Source organism: Podarcis tiliguerta (assembly GCF_965153285.1).
Source record: "Podarcis tiliguerta genome assembly, chromosome: 7".
Classification (NCBI taxonomy): domain Eukaryota; kingdom Metazoa; phylum Chordata; class Lepidosauria; order Squamata; family Lacertidae; genus Podarcis; species Podarcis tiliguerta.
The window spans coordinates 65,185,917-65,195,800 of NC_139540.1; positions in this window are offsets into that span (position 1 = coordinate 65,185,917).

Here is a 9,884-nt window from a genome sequence, read left to right on the forward strand (position 1 = left end):
ACCCGAAACCGTTCTTAACCTGAGGTGCGCTTTCGCTAATGGGGCCTCCTGCTGCCACCACGGCGGCGCCACGTGATTTCCATTCTCATCCTGGGCAACCCGTTTTCAAGTTCTCAACCTGAGGTACTACTTCCGGGTTAGCGTAGTTTGCAACCCGAAGCATTTGTAACCCGAAGCATTTGTAACCCAAGGTACCACGGTATTTGGTCTGGTAAGACTGCAGGTTGAAAAAAATTAAGAAACTTAAGGAATCAGTAAGGGGCAAATTGGTTGGTTGGTTGCTTTCTATCTGTCACCCTCTACTGATCCAAGTAATTTACTGCAAGTGTTCTTGCTTCATTCCTAACAGGGACTAACAGTGCAATCAGAAGCAAGTCTTATTAAGTTAAATGGGACTTAGTCCTAGATAAGCAAATAGGACTGCACACTTACCTGACAGAAAAGCTGCACTAACTCAACAGAACTTACTTCTGAATAAACACTGTATATTTATTACCATTCATTTAAAATGAAAAAAACTAAAAACTAAAATGAAAGAAGCCATTTTTTAAAAAAAAAAATCAACCCCTCCCATGCCATCTTGCCCAGACTTCTGTTTCCAACAGATGCTGCCTAGAATTTTGGGTGCAGTCGTTTGTTAACAGTTGCAGGGAATTGTAACTCTTTGAGGGATAAACTACAGTGCTCAGAATTCTTTGAGGAAAAGAAAGTGCTTCAAATGTGCTTTAATAGTGTGACTTCTTCTTCTTTGGTGATTACTCGTAACTGAGTAAGATTGTCTTCCATAAACACGGTTTCGACAGTTCTGGATCCACACATCCTTCCACAGTGGTTCCCGGGTGAGAGTTGATCACGGTGAGGGTTTGCCAATCATGCCTTCCTCTTAGCACGTTTCCCCCTTTCATCCTGAGTTCGAGCGTCTTCAAAACCCATGACACCTTTGGTAAAGGCTGTTTTCCAATTGGAGCGCTCGCAGGCCAGTGTTTCCAAGTTGTCGGTGTTTATACTACATTTTTTAAGATTTGACTTGAGAGAGTCTTTAAACCTCTTTTGTTGACCACCAACATTACACTTCCCATTTTTAAGTTCAGAATAGAGTAGTTGCTTTGGAAGACGATCATCCGGCATCCGCACAACATGACCAGCCCAATGAAGTTGATGTTGAAGAATCATCGCTTCGACACTGGTTGTTGGTACTAGGACACTAGTGTGAACATAGCCAGAGTCATCTAAGCCAAGGAGCACTTCACATCTTGTGGCGATGAATTCTACAAGCTACCTGTGCAATGTTCACATTTTCAAGGTAATAAAAAACATGGTGGCAAAACAGAAATACAATACTGACAATACGGTTATATAACATTTTCAGTTGCAGAGACATTTGTCTTTATGTAGCCATAATCTAGATGGCTTAGGGCAGGCATAGGCAAACTCAGCCCTCCAGATGTTTTGAGACTAAAACTCCCATCATCCCTAGCTAACAGGACGGTGTTAGCTAGGGATGGTGGGAATTGTAGTCCCAAAACATCTGCAGGGCTGAGTTTGCCTATGCCTGGCTTAGAGACTAAAACTTACAACTCGCAAGTTTTATTACAGGCATCTCAAAGGACACATTGTTTCAGGGTGGATTTTAAAGGAAAACCATTTTTTTCTACATGGTGACAGCCAGTGGAGGCGCATGGGTTTCCAGAAAGTGTTGCACCCCCTAACACGACACTGTACACCCCTCCCTCCTTGGAGAAGGTTTCACATTGAAGATGTAGCTCACTTCTTCTCCCTGAGGAGGTTTTCTGGAGGATGGGGTCTCCCAAGGCCTGCCCCCAAGCAAATGGGCAACTGTAACAGAAGTGCAGGTAGCCATATACAAGGAAGAGGGATCAACTCAAAGATTTTTGCCCACATACTCCACCTCAAACCTAGAACCAGAAATGCTTCACATCCAATAAGTGTGAGAAGGGACGCAGGTGGCACTGTGGGTTAAACCACAGAGCCTAGGACTTGCCGATCAGAAGGTTGGTGGTGTGAATCCCCGCGACGGGGTGAGCTCCCGTTGCTCGGTCCCTGCTCCTGCCAACCTAGCAGTTCGAAAGCACATCAAAGTGCAAGTAAATAAATAGGTACCGCTTCAGGGGGAAGGTAAATGGTGTTTCCGTGTGCTGCTCTGGTTTGCTGGCCTCATGACTGTATGCCAGCTCCCTCGGCCAATAAAGTGAGATGAGCGCCGCAACCCCAGAGTCGGCCACGACTGGACCTAATGGTCAGGGGTCCCTTTACCTTTACGTTTTTAATAAGTGTGAGAGAGGGGTGGTGGTGTAGAGAGCAATTCACTTTGCTTGAATGTTGCTTATACATTTAGCAGGCAGTTCAGAGAGGCGGTACATTATTCGATTTCACTTTTGAGCTGCTCCCATGCCAACTCACCAAATGAGGGAGTTTAGAAAGCAATTGCGGGAATAGGGCAATATGGGGAATCTGTACAGGCAGCTCCTGAAAAGGAAAATACCAGAAAAATTGTGGCACATGCAGAGTCAGTGCACACACAGCATTGAGGGTTCGCAGCCAATGTTTCTTTTTTCTTCTGTATAGTGGTACCTCGGGTTACATATGCTTCAGGTTACATACGCTTCAGGTTACAGACTCCGCTAACCCAGAAATAGTGCTTCAGGTTAAGAACTTTGCTTCAGGATAAGGACAGAAATCATGCTCTGGCGGCGTGACGGCAGCAGGAGGCCCCATTAGCTAAAGTGGTGCTTCAGGTTAAGAACAGTTTCAGGTTAAGAACAGACCTCCGGAACGAATTAAGTACTTAACCCGAGGTACCACTGTATTTGAAGATGATTGAAAACACAAGCCAAAAACACAGGAATTGTTATTCTCCTTCTGGGCACAAGATGGCATTATTACTTCACTGGAAACCCAAAGAAGGTCATATGAACTCCCTATGCAAAGTGATGCCTGTCCCAGGCAGGTATTTGCCAGTGTCCCAAAACCAGCAGAGGGCCTCTCTTCCCCATATTTCACATGCAAACCTCAAGGCCACAGGCAGCTTGAGGGATCGCTTAGCTTGCACACCCCACCTGTTCCACCTTCCGTTGCACAAAGGACCCTCATAATCTTGGTAACCCTTCACTAAAAACAAATCCTCTCAATAGGATTACATATTTATATTCAAAGTTTTCCTCGGGCTAGTTTTTAGTTTAACTTACTAAAAAGATTTACAGTGGTACCTCAGGTTGCATACGCATCAGGTTACAGACGCTTCAGGTTACAGACTCCTCTAACCCAGAAATAGTACCTCAGGTTAAGAACTTTACTTCAGGATGTGAACAGAAATCATGCAGCAGCGGCACGGCGGCAGCAGGAGGCACCATTAGCTAAAGTTGTGCTTCAGATTAAGAACAGTTTCAGGTTAAGAACAGGTTAAGTACTTAATTTGTTCCGGAGGAAGTAAGCTCTTAACCCAAGGTACTATTTCTGGGTTAGCAGAGTCTGTAACCTGAAGCATATGTAAGCTGAAGCGTATGGAAACGGAGGTACCACTGTACCGCATATGCAGGATTGCTTCGACTGTCAAATACAGTGGTGCCCCACAAGACGAATGCCTCGCAAGACGGAAAACCCGCTAGACGAAAGGGTTTTCCGTTTTTGGAGGTGCTTCGCAGGACGAATTTGCTATGGGCTTGCTTCGCAAGACGAAAATGCCTTGCGATTCCTGGGGGGTTTTTTTCCCTCCCAGCCTTTTCCCCAAGCCCCTAAGCCGTTTATCAGCTGTTCGCTAAGCCGCTTATCAGCTGATCTAAGCCGCTAATAGCCTTTTAGCAGCTAATCCGCTAATCCCTTAAACCTTTAATAGCCGCTAATAGCCTTTTAGCAGCTAATCCGCTAATCCCTTAAGCCTTTAATAGCCGCTAATAGCCGCTAAACCGCTAATAGCGCTAATCCGCTAATGGGCTTGCTTCGCAAGACGAAAAAACCCGCTAGACGAAGAGACTCGCGGAACGGATTCTTTTCGTCTTGCGAGGCACCACTGTATATTATTCCATTAGGAAGCGGAGCTAAGCTTTGGGCAGGAGTATTCAATATGGGGCCCTCCAGACTACAATTCCCACCATTCCTGGCCAGAGTTGTAGTCAAACAACATCTAGAAGGCACCACAGCATCTATCCCTCTCCAAAGGTATTGCTGCCACCATCTTTATGACCAGGTGCTGGAATACGCAACAGAGGTTTGCCAGCTCTTTTAGAGACCCTGGCCATACTGTGTGAGAGATAGCTCAGTCGGTAGTGCATGAGACATTTTAACCTCAGGGTTGTGGGTTCGAGCTGCACGTTGGGCAAAAGATTGCAGGGGGTTGGGCTAGATGGCTCTCATGGTCCTTTCCAGTGCTTTCCCCCCCTTTAAAAATGTTTAGGGGTACTCTCATTTTCCTACCCATATTGAAATAACTGCCCCTCAATGAGGCCAAACTTAGATTCACAAAATGTCTACCCCCTGCGTCCCCCCAAGAAAAAAAAAAACCACTGGTCCTTTCCAACTATACCAATCTAGGATTCTATTAACATACAAATGCAATTTTAAACCAACAAATAATGGACTAGAACCTTATTTCCCCAATCTTTGATAGGTGGGTAGGGCCCGTCTCTGTCTCCCTCCTTCCTGGCTTCCAACACTGCTGCAGTAATCCAGCAACTCTGAGAGCCCAGTTTGTCATTATTATTATTATTATTATTATTATTATTATTATTATTATTATACTGCCCTATACCAGGAGGTCTCAGGGCAGTTCACATAAAAAAAAAAACCTACATCATGATGTAGTTCAAAGTACCACCTGTTGGAGGCGTTTTGAATTGCAGTGTGGTGACATCCACACTGAGGCCTTTTTTTCTAACTCCCTGGATTTACAGCACCAAATCCTAGGATAATTTTTCAGTTTCCACTTCAGTAGGGTTTTTCATAACTCAAATATTTAGTCTGTTGTCTGTGGAAAAAACTATTCACGGGCAATGGCTCTCAACTGAGATGTTCCAAGGCATGAAGCTAACATTAGTTGAATCATTACAGTACCTTACGTAACACACCTGTGAAAAACTTCCTTGAGTCTTTTAATCACGGGGCATGAGACTGCCAATTGTGCATTTTACAACTGACTTCAAAGCACTAGAGTAGAGAAATATTTAGGAATTTAGTGACAGGCACGTTCTGCAGAAGGTTGTCAAGTGCTCGGAATGGAAGACAAGACGGCGCAACAGGTTGACGTTGTTTACATCTGAAATGAGGCAGCATTCATACGAAATGAAGTGTCTCGGGGAAATAATTATTTAACTCGCGTTGCTCATCATAGATAAGAATCACAGGTGATGTTAACAAAGGAAGAAGTATGTCTACAGGTAAACCCTGTTTTAGGTGCGACTGATATGTGCACAATCTTGCACATGCGCTCAGGCCGAACCTGGAAGTGACCTGGAAACATCATAAAAGATGTCGCTAAAAGGGCAGAATGGAGGTGGGGCAGAGCGGGGGGGCAGAAAGAGGTGTTTTAATTGCACACTATTTCACGCAAGTGTGTAGTGACCCAGAATTCAACCCCCGCGCAAATTGAGGGTTGTGTGTACATTTTTTAAAAAACGCCTCTGTACATATTTCATTAAGCACCAAATGAGCAATACACCAATACTGCAACACATGTGCTATGGGGCTTTTACATCAGCACCATAGCATCAGCCATTGCCTTCCTTCTGCCATGGATATGGGATTAGTGTATGAAACATAGGCATAAATTGGTACGATTCCCTTCAGCCCTTATGCAGAGCATTTTTGGAACCATCCTAAACCTGTAGCCTAACAAAACAACACCGTTAGGTGCTCTTCCACTGTGCACAGTTACATGGCGGTGCTGTTGCTAAACGCCAGACCAATATGTGATGAGATGATGAGAATACCTGATTTGATCCTAGATGAGAGTTCCAATCCGGCATGCTGCCCTTATCAGGTAGAACTCGTGGAAATAATGTGTGTGATCCTGCAGCTGCTGGCAAGAACATCATGCCAAAGATTATACAGATTTTCTAAGCCTGAGTAAGAAGGGAAGCAACTGAGGTGACCATGAGACATTCCTTATGATGATTAAGGAAAGCAATTATACAGTACTGCAATAAAAAAACAGTTGAACTGTTTACCACATCTGATATATACTTACTGGTGTTTTTTACAAGTCTATAATTGGGCTGCCTGGCCTGAGTCATTTCCTCTACATACGGAAAGGCAGCAACCAATTCTCTTGCATTTCGCGGGACCCAGCTCTAGCAATGTAAAATTCTGTTATTGTTTTCCCCTGAAACAGAGCTGATTGAATTCAAGTTCCTGTATTTGCCACTCCAAGCAGCAAATATACTATGAACGAATAATGACTCCGGATTAGGGACTATGTCACTTAATGAGCTTTTAGAATACCTGTAAATTATATTCGTCATCATTGGCAGCAGCATCCCCAGCTCTGCTCCGGGCAGCCCACAAAACGGCAGACGTTAATTGACTTCTGAGGTCACTGCAACATTTTGAGCATGATAAATATTAAATCGCTGGGCAGTAATAGGGGGCTACTTCAGAAATGGGACGCGGGTGGCGCTGTGGGTTAAACCACAGAGCCTAGGACTTGCCGATCAGAAGGTCGGCGGTTCGAATCCCTGTGACGGGGTGATCTCCCGTTGCTCGGTCCCTGCTCCTGCCAACCTAGCAGTTCGAAAGCACGTCAAAGTGCAAGTAGATAAATAGGTACCGCTCTGGTGGGAAGGTAAATGGCGTTTCCGTACGCTGCTCTGATTCGCCAGAAGCGGCTTAGTCATGCTGGCCACATGACCCGGAAGCTGTACACCGGCTCCCTCGGCCAGTAAAGCGAGATGAGCGCCGCAACCCCAGAGTCGGTCACGACTGGACCTAATGGTCAGGGGTCCCTTTACCTTTACATCAGAAATACATGTGGAACTCGTAACATAATGTTACAGTGTGGAGGGCTCCCTCCTCAGGATGGTGGTGAACCCAGTCTATTCTCACCCCCCAACACACACACAAACATGAGAGAGACAGACAAACAGACAGAGACAGACAGAAAGACAGACACTGTCAGGAGGTGCCATCAACAGCTCACAGGTTATATGCCTAGTGAAATGAGAGACACAGAGAGCTTTTTTCAGTCTTTTTATTTTAATCCACACAGAAACACGGGAAAACTTGGAATGTACAACCTCATGTTTGAGCTCAGAGTTCCAGTCCACCCCCCTGGCACTTACTTTGTGGTGCTCAGACTCTTCCAGTTGCCTGTGGTGGCTATTAAGGGAATCTCTCTGTCTCTGTTTGGCTTTCTGCTCTGAGACACAAAGCGGGGGGAGGGAGGGGGCTGTAGCATATTCTCCAGAGACAGTGTGTCACTTGGCTGCTGCACTGTTTCTAACGCATCTGTCTCCTGTCTCTGTTCACTGCTATCTTACTCCTTTTTAAATATATTGTCAATATTTGGCCTGGAGCACAGATGCTAACCTTTGAACTCAATTGTTACTTGGGAGGAGCTTGGAGACACAGCCCCTCTATTTCGGACAAAGAAGCCTAGAGCACCCTCAAGGCTGGAACCTATCCATTTTGGGCAGGCGCAGGGGAAGAGACAAGGTGCAGCATTTTTGACTGGGTCTGTGGGCAGAGCTTAGTGGTGTTTAGCAGGGCTAGGAGCAACCATAGCACTTCCTGATAGGTCTGTGGGTGTAACCCAAAACAAACAGTGACTGCATTCCCACTTTCGTTTATTGTGGGCTCAGGCGCTTCCAGTGTTGGGTTTTTTATCTGTGTTCACAAGATGTTATCCAAAATGCATGTACTATGCATTCTGTACTTTGTTGTGAAATGCTACTTTTTGGGGAGCTGTGGTCTAAACTACTGAGCCTCTTGGACTTGCCAATCAGAAGGTTGCCGGTTCAAATTCCCGTGACAGGGTGAGCTCCTGTTGCTCTATCCCAGCTCCTGCCAACCTAGCATGCCAGTGCAAATAGATAAATAGGTACCGCTGCGGTGGGAAGATAAACAGTGGTTCCGTGCGTTCTGGTTTCCATCACGGTGTTCTGTTGCGCCAGAAGTGGTTTAGTCATTCATGCTGGCCACATGACCCAGAAAACTGTCTGTGCTGTCTGGCTCAATTATCTGGGAATCACATTCAAAAATAATATGAATTGGAATACACATATATGTGCTGCCATAGTTAAGGCCAAAGTGACAGCCCAATATATTAAATCCTATTTTTTTTCTCCAGTAGGAAACAGATTTATTCCAGCTGTATTGCAAGTGATTGACATGAAACTCTGTGCCCAACTTCTATACGGCACACCAGTGTGGATTTCAGGTGACCTCAAGAGGTTGGATAAATTTCACGCATCCCTTCTGAGGTCATTATTAGGACTTGCAAACTCTGTAAAATATGAAACAATATGTTGTGAGCTGGGAATATTGCCTTTATCAGTAAGAGCATGGCTGAGGACCTTGAAATATTGGATCTTCCTCCATTATAGAGCCCTAATTATAGAGATTTTACTTTCTTGGGCTCCATGATCACTGCAGATGGTGACAGCAGCCACGAAATTAAGAGACGCCTGCTTCTTGGGAGGAAAGCAATGACAAACCTAGACAGCATTTTAAAAAGTAGAGACATCACCTTGCCAACAAAGGTCCGTATAGTAAAAGCTATGGTTTTCCCAGTAGTGATGTATGGAAGTGAGAGCTGGACCATAAAGAAGGCTGATCGCCGAAGAATTGACGCTTTTGAATTATGGTGCTGGAGGAAACTCTTGAGAGTCCCATGGACTGCAAGAAGATCAAATGCATCCATTCTTAAGGAAATCAGCCCTGAGGGCTCACTGGAAGGACAGATCGTGAAGCTGAGGCTCCAATACTTTGGCCACCTCATGAGAAGAGAAGACTCACTGGAAAAGACCCTGATGTTGGGAAAGATGGAGGGCACAAGGAGAAGGGGACGACAGAGGACGAGATGGTTAGACAGTGTTCTCGAAGCTACAAACATGAATCTGACTAAACTGCGGGTGGCAGTGGAAGACAGGAGTGCCTGGCGTGCTCTGGTCCATGGGGTCACGAAGAGTCGGACACGACTGAACAACAACAACATCAACATCCCCAAATTCTCTACTTTACGATCTTTTAAGTGATAGTGTAATCTACAATCTATCATCGATTTGTAGGAGAAAACTGGATTCGATAGGGCTCACTCTAACTGACTTTGAAATCTCTGACCCAAAAGATACATGGGAAACTATCAGGAAGACTCTTACAGAAAAAAGTGTTCTCACCATGCTTGAGGTTGCAAAGCACAGCATCTGCTCTCCCATCCACTTAAATCTCCCTTTGTGTAGAGATTTTCAAAAGGGATACATGACAAATCTGAAGAAACATGAATCGTGTAGGCTGTTTATGTTGGCCAGATTTAACATGTTTCCCTCGGTGGTAGTGAGAGGAAGATACTTAGCTATCCCAGAATCAGAGCGTCTCTGCAGATGCGGAAAGCAGGAACCCGATACTCTGGAGCATATATTTTTTTCCTGTGATTTTGGCAGTTATGCCAGAGGACAATTATTCGAGGCCCTAAAATTTAATAGGCAGATTTTTACACAACCAACTGTTCAGAACCTGTTGGCGGACAGCGATGATCGAGTCACTTTAATAGTGGCTGAATTTTTTAATGCTGTCCATGAAGAAAGAGTGGCCCATGATAAAGAGACTTAGTGGTTTTTAATGGTAGGTGTTGTTGTTGTGTTGTATTATACTATCAATGTACATTGATTTATTTTTTGGAGTTAAGATTGGGACTGGGATAAATTGTGTTCACTGAG